The sequence below is a fragment of the Primulina huaijiensis genome, chromosome 7 (genome assembly GCF_012295235.1).
Source record: "Primulina huaijiensis isolate GDHJ02 chromosome 7, ASM1229523v2, whole genome shotgun sequence".
NCBI classification, from domain to species: Eukaryota; Viridiplantae; Streptophyta; class Magnoliopsida; order Lamiales; family Gesneriaceae; genus Primulina; species Primulina huaijiensis.
The window spans coordinates 9063500-9083585 of NC_133312.1; positions in this window are offsets into that span (position 1 = coordinate 9063500).

The following is a 20086-nucleotide window of genomic DNA, read 5'->3' on the forward strand; positions in this document are numbered from 1 at the left end:
CCACTTGCTTAGAAACATTATCTCTACCAGAAAATTATGATATGACATGACAGAGCTCTATTGAGCAAAGCTTTTACGTATGATTTTCAGATATGCACGTAGTTATAATTATTCATGATACGATTTTCACCGTGCGCTTTACGATACTTTATTTTTACGTTGCATGCGATTTTATGATATATTTACTTGTTATTCACGATATATACATGTTGAGTCTTTAGACTCACTAGACTTGATTGTTGTAGGTATTGATGAGGTCGAGACCGCGGGCGGAGACCAGTGAGCGATCTTGGGACAGCAGTAGTAAACCCGAGGACCCATGATTTAGTTTATGCACCTTTTATCATTCAAACTCGATTTTAACATGTTGGATTATTTTTAAATTGTTGTTTGAATTACAATGTTGACTTCCGCTGTTATTTTAAAGTTAAAATTATTTACATGTTTATTTTATAAATTGGGCAAGTTATTTATTTATTTAGAAAAATTTTAATAATTCCGCAAAATTATGAATACGAAATACGGGCCTTTACAGTTGGTATCAGAGCCTATGATCTTGTAAAGGGTTGTACTACTACTGCTCTCGAGAAGCTCATGAAGTCACGTCTTCGGTCTGTAAGTTTACATTTACGCATTTTATTTAAAGCATGAATTATTTTAACAGCATGTTTTCATGAAATGTTTTTACGTTCAGATTTTTAATTATTTCAGTATTTATTTAAATTTAAGATAAATTATGGAATTATGCATGTTAATTACGTATGGGCTATATATGGAACAGTATGCCTCCTAGACGCCAGGTTGGACGCCCGAGAGGTGGTGGTGAGCACCGTCATGAATACGGTGAGGGTCAGAGGCAAGAGAGGCAGGGACCTCCACCCCCTCCACCAGACATGAACGCCCAGATGTTAGCTGGGATGACTCAGTTCTTTGCGCAGTTTGCGGGGAACAACGCTGTGGCAACCAGACAGACGGGGCCTGAAGCTGTCTGTGAGCGGTTCATGAAGATGAGGCCGAAAGAGTTCTCCGGTACGACAGATCCTATGGTTGCAGAGGGCTGGATTAAATCCCTTGAGGTTATTTTCGAGTTCATGGGGCTTGAAGATGGAGATAGAGTTCGTTGTGCGACTTATCTATTTGGAGGAGACGCTCGCCTGTGGTGGGAAGGAGCATCTATAGCTTTGGATTTGGCTACTTTAAGCTGGACGCGATTCACCGAGGTATTCTACTCAAAATATTTTACTGACGAGGTGCGTTCCAGGTTGACCAGGGAGTTTATGACCCTGAGGCAAGGAGACATGACGGTTACGGAGTTTATCCATAAGTTTGAGAGGGGTTGTCACTTTGTACCCCTAATTGCAAATGACGCTGGTGCAAAATTGAGGCATTTTATGGATGGTCTGCGGCCGATCTTGCGCCGTGATGTTAGGGTGGCTGGCCCTACTACCTATGATGTTGCTGTTTCCAGAGCTCTAGCGGCAGAGCAAGACCAGAATGATATTGAGCGCGATCGCCAGGGTAAACGACCATTTCAGGCACCACACCGTCCTCCCCACCAGCAGCAGCACCAGAATAAGAGACCTTTCCACGGTCCACCCAGGAACAGAGGGCAGCAGCAACAGCAACAGGGACGAGCAGTCCCGAGGACAGTGGAGTATCCAGTCTGTGCCAAGTGCTCACGTCGTCATGCTGGGACTTGTATGTATGGTTCGGGAAAGTGTTACAAATGTGGTAGTACTGACCACATATTGAAGAATTGTCCTCAGAAGAATCTGCCTACCCAAGGCAGAGTTTTTGCTCTCCATGCTGCGGAGACTAACCCAGAGACGATGCTCATGACAGGTATCCTAAATCTTTAAGCTGTATTTGAAGTTTAATGTTTTGGGTTAAAATTTTGAACTTAGAATTTATGATAGGATTGCATGTTCTAATCGGTGTTACTGACGGAAATTTAGGTTAGGAGAACTTTGACCTTTGCATGTCTACAAGCATAGCTCTAGTAAAACTATTGGGTTTAGCATGATATTCCAATCTTTCAGGGAGAATCTTTATAGCCGGTTCAGCTACGAAAGCCTTGATAGATTCAGGGGCTACTCATTCATTCATTTCAGAAACCTTTGCGAATTCTCTCAAGATCAAGACAATTGGGCTAGACATAGCGTATTCAGTAACATTGCCTTCTGGAGAGGAGATGACAGCTACTAACGTGATCCGGACATAGACCTCGAACTTCATGGTAATCTCGTTTATGCGGATCTTATCGTACTACCAATGCCTGAGTTTGATATCATTCTGGGTATGGACTGGCTTTTGAGGAACAGAGTTTTGATTGACTTCCAGCGAACATCTGTTCTAGTTCGACCGCCTGGCATGGAACAATTCTTATTCGAACCAGACATGTACTTTCATTTACCGCGTATGATATCTTGTGTCCAGGCTAGGAAGCTCATTCATAGAGGGTGCCGAGCATTTTTAGCTACTCTTGTATCTGTTCCTGAGACGCCCAAACAGTCAGCATCCGATGTTCCTGTTGTCAAAGACTTTCTAGATGTTTTTCCTGATGACGTCACTGGGTTACCACCTGTGCGAGAGGTGGAATTCTATATTGAGCTTATGCCAGGTACCGCGCCGATCTCAAAGGCACCGTACCGATTAGCACCGACAGAGATGGCAGAACTCAAGAAGCAGATTCAAGAACTTCTTGACAAGGAGTTCATTCGCCTGAGTTTTTATCCATGGGGCGCGCCAGTCTTATTTGTGAAGAAGAAGGATGGGTCGATGAGCCTTTGCATTGATTATCGGGAGTTGAACAAAGTTACAGTGAAGAACAAATACCCACTCCCGAGGATTGAAGATTTATTTGATCAGTTGCATGGAGCTTCAGTATTCTCCAAGATTGATCTGCGTTCTGGGTATCATCAGTTGAGGGTGAAAGACGCTGATGTTCTCAAGACTGCTTTTAGGACTCGTTATGGCCACTTCGAGTTTCTTGTGATGCCGTTCGGTTTGACGAATGCGCCAGCGATCTTCATGGATCTCATGAATCGCGTATTCCAGCCGTAGCTTGATCAGTTCGTGATAGTATTCATAGACGATATTCTGATCTACTCAAAGAATCAAGAGGATCACAGCAGACATCTGACCACAGTATTGCAGACCTTACAAAAGCATAAGCTATTCGCGAAGTTCAGCAAGTGCGAGTTCTGGTTAGAGAAAGTAGCGTTCTTAGGCCACGTCGTTTCTAGCAGCGGTATTGAGGTAGACCCGGTGAAAGTTGCAGCAGTCAGGGATTGGGTTGTGCAGCAAAATGCATCAGAGATCCGTAGTTTCCTTGGGCTAGCAGGATACTATCAGAAGTTTATTCGGGGATTCTCCTCTATTGCAGTTCCACTTACATCATTGACGAAGAAGAATGTTAAGTAAGTGTGGAGCGAGGAATGTCAGAAGAGCTTCGATGCATTGAAGCAAGCTCTTATTTCAGCACCAGTGTTGGCCATGCCGTCAGGACCCGGAGATTTTGTTTTGTATACCGATGCTTCGAAACTCGGGTTAGGCGCGGTATTGATGTAGCATGGGAAGGTGATAGCATATGCTTCTCGTCAGTTGAAGATTCATGAGAAGAATTATCCTACCCATGATTTAGAGTTGGCAGCCGTAGTATTTGCATTGAAGATTTGGAGACATTATTTGTACGGGGAGAAGTGCCAGATCTTTACCGACCACAAGAGTCTCAAATACTTCTTTACACAGAAAGAGTTGAATATGCGGCAGAGGCGTTGGTTGGAGCTAGTGAAGGACTATGACTGTGACATTAGCTATCATCCTGGCAAAGCTAATGTAGTTGCGGATGCGTTGAGCAGGAAAGTCGCAGGGATGGCTCATTTGGTGGTTTCGAGACCTCTTCAGTTTGAGATGCAGAGGTTTGATCTGGAGACATATCCTCAAGGTAGAGTTCCTTGTCTATCTACTTTGACGATCCAGTCTTCTCTTCTAGACCGTATTCGCAGTGGACAGTTAGCAGACGAGCAGTTGGCAAAGTGGAGGCAGAGAGATGAGGCCAAGGGCAGTGTTTTGTACACAGTTAGGGACGGGATTGTGAGATATCGAGACAGAATATGGGTTCCTAGCAGCGATTCTATTCGAGCAGATATTTTAGCTGAGGCCCATATGTCGCCGTACTCTATTCATCCAGGGAGTACGAAGATGTACAAAGATCTGCAGTTATTATATTGGTGGCCAGGAATGAAGAGGGATATCAGAAGATTTGTATCTGAGTGTCTGACGTGTCAACTAGTGAAAGCGGAACACCAGAGACCAGCAGGTTTACTCAAGCCTCTTCCCATTCCCGAATGGAAGTGGGAGAATGTCACCATGGATTTTGTTATCGGATTGCCGAAATCAGTCAGAGGGTCGAATGCTATATGGGTGATTGTAGATCGTCTTACGAAATCAGCTCATTTCTTGCTTATTAAGACAACTTTCTCCATGATCCAGTATGCAGAGTTATATATTCGGGAGATCGTTAGACTTCATGGTATTCCCGTTTCTATAGTGTCTGACCGAGACCTTAGATTCACTTCCTCATTTTGGAAGAGTCTACACTCAGCTATGGGTACGAAGTTGTTGTTTAGCACAGCTTTTCACCTACAGACAGATGGTCAGTCCGAGAGAGTTATCCAGATTTTGGAGGATCTTCTTCGTGCATGTGTCCTCGATTTCTCCGGGAGTTGGGAATCAAAGCTACCGTTGGTGGAGTTTACCTATAACAACAGTTTTCAGTCGTCTATAGGTATGGCTCCATATGAAGCACTGTACGGTCGTAAGTGTAGATCTCCTATACATTGGGATGAAGTAGGGGAGAGATCAGAGTTGGGTCCGGAGATTGTGCAGCAGGCTGCTGATACAGTAGTCAAGATCCGTGACAGGATGAGGACTGCTCAGAGTAGACAGAAGAGTTATGCGGATCAGAGAAGAAGAGATCTAGAGTTTGCTGTTGGTGACCATGTTTTCGTGAAGATAGCACCGATGAAAGGTGTCATGCGGTTCGGGAAGAAAGGAAAGCTCAGCCCGAGATTCATTGGACCATTTGAGATCCTCGACAGGGTTGGGACGTTAGCTTATCGTGTTGCTCTTCCGCCGAATCTGGCCGGAGTACACAACGTGTTTCACGTTTCCATGCTGAGGAAGTATATGGCGAATCCATCGCATGTCCTGAACTTTGAACCGTTGCAGCTCACTCCGAACTTGTCTTATGAGGAAAGACCAGTGCAAATTTTAGACAGTCAGGAGAAAAAGCTTCGGAACAAAATGGTCAAGCTAGTGAAAGTCAAATGGCTCAATCATTCAGAGGAGGAAGCTACGTGGGAATCTGAGCCAGAGATGAGGAGTCGTTATCCCGAGTTATTCGGTAAGTTTTAATTTCGGGGACGAAATTTCTTTAAGGGGGGTAGAGTTGTAGAACCCGAAAATTTGATTACGCNTAAATAAATTCTTTGAGGTTCAATATTTAATTAAAGTTTAAATAAAAATATGTAAACAAAAGGAGATGAATTAATATAGGTCAAATATATTCCAGAATTTAAACATAACCTTTAAACATTCAAATTTGAAGTCATGTATGCCATGCAATATTCTAAACAAGATTCTAAACTAAATTAAATTATGTATGCATTTAAATATATATAATGAAGGTTAAAATCCTAAGCAATTAAAATGCAAGGTGTAAATAAAAATATACAATGCAAATTTGCAATAATGACCAACATTTAAAATAATTCAAATGGTTAATAACACCCTATTCAAGCCATCTCTAATATTGTTTTTATGGTGTAATCATCTCCCCATTTTAATGCACTAATTATAATCAAATACAAAAAAATACACCTTATTCCTTCCTCAAGTTATTTTACTAGCAAGAAACGTGAATAGGCAGAAAGAAAATTGAGAACAAGAATCGGCAGCAAGGGAATGAAAAAAAAATTCAAAACCCATTCAAATCCTTCACTTCTCTCAACTAAATGCACTTCAATACCCATTTAACACCTCCTATAATACCCATCTCTATGGTCTAGAAATCACACACCATTACCTTCGAAAATCATCAGAAAAATACCAGCAAGAATCGTGAGAAAACAGCTGAAGAACAAGGAAGAAAACCAACTCCGACTCCGCCGCTCGTATTCGTCGTATTGATTTGTTTTTGTCAAAACAAATTCCAGGCATCTATATATTATTCCTTTTCTCTACAATCAAGTTATATTAGCCATTTTAAATCAGTATATGTTCATATATCAAGTGACACAACACAATTTGATAGCAAAGAGCTTGAAAGAAATCTGTACAGCTTTTCGTTTTTTTTTTATGGTGCTTCACGGCTGCTGTATTTTGTTGGTTTCAGAAGTTGCTTCGGTTCCAGGCTCTCAAAGCTGATTATAGTCATGATTTAGAGTATGTTAGGGTGTTGTTGGGTCAGTTGGTTCAGTCCATACACTCAAGAATGAAGCAATGACAGCAAACTTTACATAAGCTGCAGAATTGAGTCACGATTTTTGTTCTTGGTTGTTTGGGATGAGAGTTCGAATCATGGCTGTCCTAGGACCGTAGCCATGGTTAGAACCCTTCCTTATCAAGTCTAGGACGTGACCAAATCATCTTTTCAAAGCTTGGTTCATGGTTCCAACAGATTTTTTTAAAACAGCAACACAAGCATCACTCGAAAATTCTGTTTCTGATTTGTGTGAGTATAGTTTCGGTTTTTGGGTGTTGTATGGATTGTGGTTGGCTTGTAGCTCATAACCATGGTTCATACCACACTTTATCATGTCAAGATCGAGCCAAGGTTAATGATATAACACTGGAACGAAGATTGACAGCAAAACAAGTCAATATCTACACCACTGCACAGATTTGGTGCTCTCGGTTGATACTTTCTGTTGTCCTAGGTGTTTGCTTGGGTTGTGGTTGGCTTTTAGCCCATAGCCATGGTCCAAGCCATGGATTAGGATGTTAGTAAGAGTCCTTGGGTGGTGGTTCAAGCCCATGGTCATTTATTTCAGGATTTTCACTACAAACACACAAGCTGCTATTTCTGGTTTTTGACAGCAACTCGAGCTTCGGTATTGGTTGTGGTTTGAGTTCTTGGTTGGCTTTTAGCCCATGGCCTTAGACTGGACACTACATTAATGAGTTATAAAAGTCGTGTTTTTGGCCGTTCGTGATTTGGTCGAGTTTAGGGGTCGTACGAGAATTTACGGTGAAAGGTGCCAAAATGACTCTCGAAAGAGTGTTTTATGTTTTTGGATTCCTTTCACCTATTTTCGTGTTTTGCAATTCTTATGCATGTTTTTCAGTATGTTTGGGGTATTTTTAATCATGGTTAAGCGTCGGTTTAATGCTGGTTCGGGTTGGTACGAAGCCATGAATAAAAATCAAGTTGTAGGTCCTAATCGTCTCGTTTTTGGTTTAGTTGTTAAGTTTTTGTCAAGTTAAAATTATTTGCATGTGTCACATATTAGAACTAAGTAACAGCGAGCCTGGGAGCGATCCAACTCATCCGGTAAAAATAAGGTTATAATTATATTACGTGCATAAAAATATAAAATGTTTATTTTTGAGATATATGCTATATGTCTTGTGGCCACCTTATGCTTATGGGTTTGGAAGTCGGTAGGCGCAACCGAGGACCTCTCCACCCGGTGACTTACGACCGGTTATGATTATGTATGGGTACGGACATCCAGTCCAAGGGCTGTGATTGATCTCTACCGCCCAGTATACTGTGGTTTAGTCTGATCAGGCGCTTACGTTATGTTATGGGCCACTTGCTTAGAAACATTATCTCTACCAGAAAATTATGATATGACATGACAGAGCTCTATTGAGCAAAGCTTTTACGTATGATTTTAAGATATGCACGTAGTTATAATTATTCATGATACGATTTTCACCATGCGCTTTACGATACTATATTTTTACGTTGCATGCGATTTTATGATATATTTACTTGTTATTCACGATATATACATGTTGAGTCTTTAGACTCACTAGACTTGATTATTGTAGGTACTGATGAGGTCGAGACGGAGGGCGTAGACCAGTGAGGGATCTTGTGGCAGCAGTAGTAAACTCGAGGACCTCATGATTTAATTTATGCACCTTTTATTATTCAAACTCGATTTTACATGTTGGATTATTTTTAAATTGTTGTTTGAGATATTATGTTGACTTCCGCTGTTAGTTTAAAGTTAAATTTTTTTTTTACGTGTTTATTTTATAAATTGGGCAAGTTATTTATTTATTTAGAAAAATTTTAATAATTCCGCAAATTTATGAATACGAAATACGGGCCTTTTCAATCACCTTTTGTTATTCTTTAAGCTATGGGACAATTCCAATGACTAGTTTTTCAAGAGAAGAAAAAAATAATAAACATTGTGGCACTATTATTTTCTGTTAGTATTATTGTTGTTCACTACAATCACAAAGAAACAATAAAGTAATAAAACCATGCAGTTCTTCGGAAATATGTATTACCGGTGAATGATTTGTGTATTTATAAGTCATATAGTATGGGTGAATGTATGATTGATTCACAATGATTGACAAAAACCAGACTAACAAATTAAATAAAACACATACACAATTCATTAATAAAGAAGTTACGGAAAATACATGGAAATAGGGTTCAATGATGCAATGTTAGGATTTAAGAAGGAATACATAGACAACATATATCAGATTCTGCTCACAAGGACTAAGATGAGTAGAAAAAGAAAACATATCAGTGCACAAATGAACCCAAAACAACAACAAACTTGTTCACGTGCATAAGGTGTGCTCTTCATTCCCTGATTCGGTAACTCCCGTATTCAAGATGACATGCCACGGTCTATTTCAGGATATTTATTGGTGGCATACGGACCATCTTGGTTCGAATGAGCACTACAAAAAAAATAACTTTTCGCAGCGCGCAAATTCTCTTTCCGCAGCGCACATTGCATGCTGCACAACTGCAAGCTGTTGAAAGTTCAAGATTATCCACGGCGTATATGTGCATGCTGTTAATACTATTATCCACGGCATGCATATGCACGTTGTTAATACAATTATCCGCGACTTGCAATGTACGCCGTTAATATTCATTAATATTTCTAAAATTAGCGACGGTTTTTGACAAAGTCGTCGCTAATTGGCGACTGTTCAAAAACCTTCGCTAATTTGAGCGACGGATTATGATATACCGTCGTTAATCTAGCGATAGTTTAAAAAACGACGCTACGTTTACGCTAAATTTAGCGACGGTATATCATAATCCATCGCTACGTTTTTTGTTCAAATAAAAAATATTATTTTTATAATTTAATAAATTTTTTAAAAAACTTACAATCTGACTATGCTAACAATACTCATGATCTTAACTAACACTTAAAAATTAACCAAAAATTGAAAGGAAAAAACGTACTCTAAATCGAAACTAAAATCGTCCAAGAGAGAAAAATTTTAAGTGTTAGATCGAAAAAACGAATATTTATAGACAATTTGTGACTTTTTTTGGTATAACACCGACGGTTTTTTATTAAACCGTCTCGCGTAGCGACGGTTGTTTATTAAACTGTCGCTATTAGCGACAGTTGTTAATACGGCTATTAGCGACGGTTAAAACCGTCGCTAGTTTAAAATTAGTGACGTGTTTTTTAAAACCGTCGCTATATTAAGTAAAACCATCGCTAATTTAAAAGGTGCGACGGTTTAACAAAAACCGTTGCTAAATATAGCGACGGTTTTTAATTTAAAAATTGCGACAATTTTATTAAAACCGTTGCTAAATAATTGGGCGCCCATTTTTCGGAGCGTGCTAATATGCATGCCGTGAATAATAATATTGACGGCGTGCAATTAATGTACGCCATTAATGTCTAGACACGATATTTTTTTTAAATGATTTACTATTAACACCGCACATAAACATGCACGCTGTTAATAATACTATTAACGGAGTGCCTTTATTGTGCGGTGCGAAAATTGCATAGGTTATTAACAACTCACATATAACTGCACGCTGTCGTTTATATAATTTATTAACAGCACACATAAATGCATGTTGCGGATATTACTATCCGCAGCGTGTTTTTAATCCACTCCGTTATTTCTGTCAAGTGCAACAATATTAACAGCACGCATATGGGTGTTTTGGCTGTTAAAAGTAATATTCGCAGCATGCTTTTAATACACGTTGTTGATGACGTGCTGCGAAAAATCGTTTTTCTTGTAGTGGATAAACATACAGGCTGGAGGAAGAGTTCATTTTGTTGTTCATACAACGCCTTCTATTACTACCATAACATAAATGATCTTCAAAATTACTTGAGTTGTTGTCGACGTTGTATGATTGTTCAGCAGTGAATGTTACATTTATGACATGGTACTCATCATACCAGAAGAATCTCTTCCGATTTTTTAGCCCCATTGGACATGTGTAGTAAATACTGCTGACCTGGACGGCCTGAGTAGTTCTCAGCTGCCCGTAATATCATGACCCTGTTTCCACAATCACATTGTGGTGGTGTGTTCAATTCCATTATACCTATGCAACCAACATTTATATATGCAATTAAATGGGAAGAGAAAAATAATGGAACAGATGATGATGTTTGAGATTATGAGCCATCATAATTACCAAAATCAGTAGTTTCATTGTTGTATTATAGCATTGTTACTAACATAATTAAATGAGGATCATCTAACAATTTATCTTAGCTTACGTAAATATTGGTTGTAAACCAGAAATTGTTTTTCAGGAAAACGCACCAACCATTTCAATCCTTTTCAAATTATTTTATGTACAAATTTGTGAAATAAAATTACTCGAAGAATAACTATGCAGATGATAGCTTACTCAGAAGATTATTTTTTCTAACTTTATATGTTGTTTTCTTGAACTAGGTTTGCACGACAACTTCCGAACGGAGCTTTGCTTTGTTCTTTATACCTCAAATCGAAGATCTCGTGTCAACGATCCCAGAACTGAAGTCGGTTCGTCGATTGGATAAACCGATAAGTCGCAAGATCGAAAAGAAAATCGAAATCCTATTCTATTTCTTTTTCTCTTTCCCCGGTTACGTTTCTGTAAATGAATTCATGTAAAGGTTTAATATTTATCTTTATTTTTTTTATTTTTTTTAAATATTATATTATATTATATTAATAATAAAATATAATAAATATATACTATTTAACATTTTAACATCGATATATCCCTTTGGATCAGTCAAACGATCACATTTTCAAAAACTCAAAACATAAAACTTCTATATCTTTGAGTTTTCTATGTTATATCCAAATATTAATCATTTAGACTTCATATGAGCAAGATATGTCACTAATTACCATTTTGTATTTAAAATTAATTCATTATTTTTCAACTTATTTACGAAAATGCTATTAAAATAAATTGAATATTTTTCAATTTATTAACAAAAATGCCATCAATACTATTTTATAGCTGTAATATTTACTTCAGGCACTACATTTCTACCACCTTAAATGAATTTCGACCCCGAAATTAATCAACAACAGTAATAACATGCATAAATAAAGATACCTCATACCATCAGAATAAGTAGGGGTAGAGCTCCTTCATATGCCGCTCTGTCTCCCAAGTGGCCTTTTCGACACCTCTATGCTCCCACTGAACCTTCACCATCGGTATAAGCTTACTACAAAGTTTTCGTTCAGATCGATCCAAAATACAAACTGGTCTCTCAATATAAGATACATCAGGATCTAACTGAACATCAGAAATATCCAACATATGTGAAGGATCTGGCTCATACTTCCGCAACATCGACACATGAAACACATCATGAATACCAGATAAAGATGGAGGTAGAGCCAATCGATAAGCCAAAGTGTCTATCCGCTGCAATATCTCATACGGGCCAACATATCTCGGTGCCAACTTTCCTTTCATACCAAATCGTACTGTACCACGAAAAGGAGACACTTTCAAAAATACTCGATCGCCCTGCTGAAACTCCAAGGGTCTTCGTTTTTTATTTGCATAGGCGGCCTGTCTATCTTGAGCTGCTTTCAATCGCTGCTGTACCAACTTTACTTTCTGTTCCATCTGATGAATCATATAAGGACCGATAACTGCAGCTCGATCAACATCATCCCAGTATAACGGAGATCTACGTCTCTCATACAATGCCTCAAATAGAGCCATCTGAATACTACTCTGATAACTATTGTTATACGCAAACTCCACCAATGGAATAGATGACTGCCAAACAGATTTAAAATCCATAACATAAGCATGCAACATATCCTCCAGCGTCTGAATAGTACGCTCAGTTTGACAATCTGTCTAGGGATGATAAGTTGTATTCAATCTCAACTCTGTCCCCATCGCAGTCTACAATCCTTCCCAATAATGAGAAGTAAATCGAGGATCTCTATCAGATATAATAGACACTGGAATCCTATGCAACCGTACGATCTCTCGTATATATAACTGTGCCATCGCCAAGTACGTACTACTCATGCTATAGGGTATAAAATGTGCAACTTTCATCAATCGATCAACAATCACCCAAATAGCATCAATAGTTCCAGTACTTCTTGGCAAATGAGTCACAAAATCCATCGATATGTGCTCCCATTTCCAAGTCGGCACTTCTAAACTACTCAATTCACCTCCTGGCCTTCTCTTCTCAGCTTTGATCTGTTGACAATTGAGACATCGACGTACAAAATCAATCACATCACGTTTCATTCTTTTCCACCAAAACTGAGAACGTAAATCCTTATACATCTTCTTGCCACCAGGGTGGATAGAATATCGACTACAATGTGCATGCCGCAACAGGCCTTGGCGCAACTCCGAAGTATCAGGAACTACCCATCTATCATTCATCCTCAAACTGCCATCATCAGCAACTCTAAAACGAGTATCTTGTTTCTAAGAAACCAACTCTTTCCATCGCTGAACTCTCTCATCTGTCATATGTGCCTCACGAATACAACCATCTATATCAGGTTCAGCTAATAAGGTCGATACCTGGATAGGAGTCGTCGAGATATCAAAATCACATCCCAAGGAACAAGAAGACATCATCATAGCTGATAAACGACTCACATCTTCTGCAGTACATCTAACTTTACGACTCAATGCATCAGCTGTAAGATTGGCTCGACCAGGATGATACTCAATTGCACAATCATAATCTTTCAACAAGTCTAACCACCGTCTCTGCCTCATATTCAACTCTGTCTGAGTAAACAAAAATCTCAAACTCTTATGATCCGTATAAATCGTAAACGAGGTACCATATAAATAGTGTCGCCATATCTTCAAGACAAAGATAATGGCTGCCAACTCCAAATCATGCACATGGTACCTAGTTTCATGTGGTTTCAGCTGTTTCGAGGCATATGCCACAACATGTCGATCATGCATCAAAACACATCCCAAACCATGTAACGATGCATCAGTATAAACAACAAACCTTTCATTTTCTGTTAGGATTGATAACACCGGTGCGGTCGTCAGTCGGTGCTTCAACTCCTGAAAACTCCTCTCACATGCTTCAGACCACTGAAATCGCACACCTTTCTGAGTCAACTGTGTCAAAGGTCTAGTAATCTTTGAAAATCCCTCGATAAATCGACGATAATAACCTGCTAAACCCAAGAAACTACGGATCTCTGGTACAGATGTAGGTGCAGACCACTGTAACACGGCTTCGACCTTCGTTGGATCAACAGAAATCCCATCTCTCGATATAACGTGACCCAAGAAGACCACTCGATCCAACCAAAACTCACACTTACTGAGTTTGGCATACAACTGTCTATTTCGCAGTACCTGTAATACTGAACATAATTGCCCAACATGCTCAGCCTCACTCCTGGAATATATCAATATATCATCAATAAACACAATAACAAACTGATCGAGATAAGGCTGAAATACCCTCTTCATCAAACTCATGAACACAGCTGGAGCATTCGTCAACCCAAACGGCATAACTAAAAACTCATAATGCCCATATCTGATCCTGAATGCTGTTTTCTGAATATCCTCCTCTCTAACTCGTATCTGATGATATCCTGACCTCAAATCAATCTTCGAATATACTGAGGTTCCCTGCAACTGATCAAACAAATCATCAATACGAGGGAGGGGATATTTATTCCTAATCGTCACCTTATTCAGCTGTCGGTAGTCAATACAAAGCCGCATCGTACCATCTTTCTTTCTTACAAATAAGACTGGTGCACCCCAAGGAGATACACTAGGGCAAATGTATCCCTTGTCCAGCAAGTCCTGTAACTGGGCTTTCAACTCTCTCAACTCTGCTGGTGCCATTCTGTAAGGAGCACGAGAAATAGGGGAAGTACCTGGCATCAACTCAATCTCAAACTCCACCTCACGGACTGGTGGGAATCCTGGAATCTCATCAGGAAATACATCAGCAAACTCAGCAACTACAGGTATCTCCTCTATTCCCACCTCCTTCTTCTTCTATGTCACATCTACAGCATAAATAAGATAACCCTCATGGCCATGCTCCAATAACCGAGACATCCGGATAGCAGATACCAACGGCACACGGGGATGAGAACCCTTCCCATAACATGTCCAACGCTCTTTCTCATCGGTGTAAAAATATACTACCCGCTGATAACAATCAACAGTCGCACAATATCTCCTCAACACATTAATTCGCACAATACAATCAAAATCAGTCATCTCTAGAATAATCATATCAGATCTCAACTCATAGCCCTCATAAGAAATAATATCATCTAATATCATCGATACAACTAATATATCAACTCCAGAGGGTGTCGAAACAGAAAGAGGCATAGACAATGGAGACGAGCGCATATGATGCTCAACCACAAACCTCTTCGATATAAATGTATGCGAGGCACCTGTATCAACAAGAATATAAACAGAATAAGAACATAAATAACATTTACCCGCTATCATCTTCTCTCGTGCCTCCTCTGCCTGCTCTCGTGTCAAAGCATACACCTGTGCCTGAGACGGACTAGCTCCCTGTATACGTGGCTGTCCTCCAGAAGGTCGTGGTGTAAACTGCTGAGGTTGTCGTCCTCCTCTCTCTGAGGGTCTACCTCTATCACTCCTTGGCTCTCGCTGTCCCTCACGGCTAGGACACTGTCTCGCTATATGGCCAACACCGCCACACTCAAAACAAATGATCTCGGTCTGTGTACACTGTCTGATCAGATGAGGTCCCTCACAACGAAAACATCTCACTGCTCTGGACTCCCCTCTCTGCCCCTGAACAGACTGAGAACTTCCCCCACGACTCTCAACACGTCGTGAATCAAATCGGCGCTTCCCAGATGATGCTGAAGAAGAAGATGAACCCTTATGATATTTAAAAGATTGTCCTTGCGGTCGCAATGACTCCCTAGTCGGCTCTGATAATCGTCTCTGAGCCCATACTCCTGCATAACCAACTCTGCCATCTCAGCCCTTGTCACTGCATCCTCAAATGATACCGGGTTATTTGATTGCACACGATCAAATAGCTCTAACTTCAACCATTTCAAGACGTGCCTCATCTTCGCATGAACATTCGTAGCAACATGTGGCACATATTTCAGCAATGCAGAATATCGAGTCGCATACTCAGCAACAAACATACTACCCTGTCTCAAATCGTCAAATTCTTTCTCTTTCTTTTGCCTGGCTGCTATAGAAAAATATTTATCAAGAAAACGAGATCGAAACACATCTCAATCAACAATACGGCCTTGGGCTCTCAATCCGGCCTCAGTTGTCAGCCACCACAATAGTACATTCCTTGAAAGCTGAAATGTAGCCAATCGTAACCAAGCAGACCTAGCACACGGAGCAGTCACAAAAATCTGCTCTATCCTCTCAATCCACTCCTCTGCTCGCTCACCAGTTTAAGAGCTATCAAATCTCGGCGGAAGATAACTGCTAAACTGTGCCAAAGTCAACTCACCGTCAATAAAGGCTGATCTGCAGGTGCCTGTCCCATAGGAGGAGGTGGCAATGGATTCATCTGCCCAAACCCAATGTCAACCTCGTCCGTTTCCTCGCGTGGATGTACCTGTTCTCTAGCTGCCATCACTGGAAATCAAATTGTTAATCATAATATTTAACAATGACAATCCAGTAATCATCAGCACACCTTTCGCACGAAAGCACACGCAACTAAGGACCAATCAATCATATCGAGAAATCATCAATAACAAGTCAAATGCACAGACACACGCAGATAATAGCGTCATCCAACTCCCTCATTACAAACCCAACTCCTAACCATCCCAGACATCTAACATATGCTCTGATACCACCAATGTGGCTCCCCAAACCTCGTCACGTAATCATACAACATGTGACGTCATATGCATAAAAATTTTCTTTTCAACGACGTAATAATATAATACATATACGACAAAATAGTGCAATCACCACACTATCTACGTCAGTGTAGCAGAAACAATATAATAAATACACACATACAACTCAAATAAGACAATAAACTATACTGTCTCTATCTACTATAAACTACAGGACTGTTTGACTAGACACACCTAGTCCTTCACCACTATCCTGTCTCACAGTAGAGTCCTGTAACCTGTCCAACAGAAACAGCCCCCAAAGGGTGAGCATACACAACAATCATCATCGTAATACAAAACAGTTATATTATCAGCAATATAAAATATAACTGGAATGATAACAGAAATACTCCCTTTGCTGTCTCTGGACAATCAAACCACCAACGATATCAACGTCATCACTCTCATACTACTGCAACAACAACATCGACGATACGTCGCACCCCAACACCGGCGACAGCAATATCGTCGAACGAATAACATCAACGATACGTCGCACCCCTACTCCGGCGACAGCAATATCGTTGAACGAATAACATCGACGATACGTCGCACTCCAACACCGGCGACAGCAATATCGTCGAACGAACAACATCAACGTAACGTCTCCCAACAAACAACAACCAACAATATCAACGATAATAAACAACAACAGATATAATATCAAATCACCCAATACCAGTGATTTATCATCGTTCAACGCAATAGTATTCATCAATACTAAACAATAACAACATATGCTCGTACGTCAACACGTACCTGATAATCGAGTATATATATAATCTTGCTATTTCTTTAATCCCGAAGCTTGTGATGTATCTAAATAACTCAACAACAATTATCAGATCATTGTCACCGTATCAACACAATTATAACAAACTCAATATAGCACATCAAACAGCCCAACAACAATTAATTCAACAAAATATAAAACTCGATTTTAAATTCTTATCGTTCAACAATTAATATTCCAGTGTATTTTATTTCACCATACTAACATCAAATAGACCCTAATTAATTAACTTCAAATAATAGGCTATTTTACAACATCCGTCAAATTACGAAAACTTTATATCAACGTGTAGCCTATATTTCATAGACTCCGAATGTACAATCAGAATTAATAACAACTAACAAACAACTCTCCAATCTCAATCCAACAATTAAAATCCCTAATTATAACAAATTAGGAATAATTCAAATCAACACCACTATAATCTTCTCTACTTCGTTAAGATCATACACTATTCAACAATCTTCAATTTCAGTGTGATTTAACAATTTATCGGATTTATTCCAGAAATCAACGAATTTCAAACATCACCAAAACTATAAAATTTATACCTCAAATCGAAGACCTCGTGTCAACGATCCCAGAACTGAAGTCGGTTCGTCGATTGGATAAACTGATAAGTCGCAAGTTCGAAAAGAAAATCTGAATCATATTCTATTTCTTTTTCTCTTTCCCCGGTTACGTTTCTGTAAATGAATTCATGTAAAGGTTTAATATTTATCTTTATTTTTTTTATTTTTTTTAAATATTATATTATATTATATTAATAATAAAATATAATAAATATATACTATTTAACATTTTAACATCGGTATATCCCTTTGGATCAGTTAAACGATCACATTTTCCAAAACTCAAAACATAAAACTTTTATTTCTTTGAGTTTTCTATGTTATATCTAAATATCAAATCATTTGGATTTCATATGAGCAAGATATGTTACTAATTACCATTTTGTCTTTAAAATTAATTCATTATTTTTCAACTTATTTACGAAAATGCCATCAAAATAAATTGAATATTTTTCAATTTATTTACAAAAATACCATCAATATTATTTTATAGCTGTAATATTTACTTCAGACATTACAATTAATCATTTAATTATCTCAACTCACATACCAAACGACCACCAAATCTTCAATTCGTAAGTTTAGAAAAAAGGTATAGCAAAAGCCTTAGAGCAAGAAATGGGATCTGAAAAATGGTGTAAATAATCTAATTTCGGCGATTTTTCTACTTACAAGACCAAGTCAAACTATGAATAGTGACCGTAAGAAAAGTTTAATTTTGACATTGTTTCTCGGGTACTATTTGCATCACCCATTTTCTGAAAATGAGTAAGAAGTTTGGAAAAAAATTAACAAGATAATTGTAGCCTCTTGAAAGAGCTTTCCAATGACAATTCACTCGATTTGGATTTGAAATGAGAAAATTATAAATTTTCTATCAAAACTTGTCATTGTCAAATTTTCAAGTCTTTTAATTTATCTTATTTGTCTAGTACCTCAAAAATAAATCTTATTAATAATAAATCATGTGAAATTTTTTAGAGTAGGTGTTCAGAAAGCTAACTTGTGGTTTGAGCTTTATTGATTTTTATGTAAATACAATTTTTATTTTAATAATATTCTACGATTTTATCCAATTATCACATTTACTTTATCTGTATATACATGTAAGCTGCATATATAAAGCATTTGAATATACAACAAGTACCATGAGTTATGTCTCTCAACATAAGATCATGAAAATTATTAAGAAGTGTTATGTATATTCTAAATTAGTTTTTATTCGATTCAGCCGCATAAAAATGGATAAAAGTCGCTTGAGCTCGAGACTAACATATGTTATGTAAACGTTATGTTTTATTGGTGAGGACATGTAGATGTCAATTCACACATATGACCGATCATTTGATGATACACTGAACAAACCTCCCTCGAACTTTCAAGTGGTTATCACTTGAAGAGTAGAATAGTTTACGGTTATGGTTGAACACAATTAGTAATTTGCCCCCGTGACAACGTACTAGCATGTATTTTGATCAATTTATCAGCTACATTGAGGGTCATCAGGTGGAGAGATTGGGTATAGCTTTGAAATACGTAGGAGTCAATATATTGTAGTAGAGAATTCACCGCTCACATACGGGTAAAGATATCCTATGTGATCTGATGAGTTAATAATCCAAGGAATCTCTGACTAGAATATGAATATGCATTTTGCAAAGGTGTTTCCTCAATTGCACATAAACATGTGATACCATGTCACTATTATTTCTCAAAGATATATCACATCATTGTTGAATTCATTTGCAACTCGATATACCAATTGTTGTATATTAGATCAGAATATATGAATTGAAAGGACCGCAATGTACGTTAATCATAATATAAGTTTCTTGCAAGCATTATCAGTGATACCTAAGGGATCATGAGGCGATGCTACTTGACATGCTTACCATTATCTGATAGATGTAATCAGATTTGAGTTTTAACATTCTTAAGAAATGATTGATGAAAATAATGGGTTAATTAGAGTAAACTCGAATAAGGACAAATGTTGTTCTAAATCACATGAAGTTGTGAACATGCGATTAATTGTATCTCTGAATCATTGAGATCACATAAGAAATTGGATTTTGTGTTTCCGTTGGGATAATTGAATTCAAGGAGTCAAATTTAACAACTTTAATTTGATGGAGATCAAACAAATTGCTTATAAAAGAGTTTATAAGTTGATTTTTTGTAATGGTCTTAGAGTAGGTGCCCGTCGAGCCAAGTGTTGGCTGATGGTTCACATTGAAACTCTATGTATAAACAATCTTTATTTTAATAATATTTGAAATTATTGTTTTGGCACATCTTTATATGTATACACATG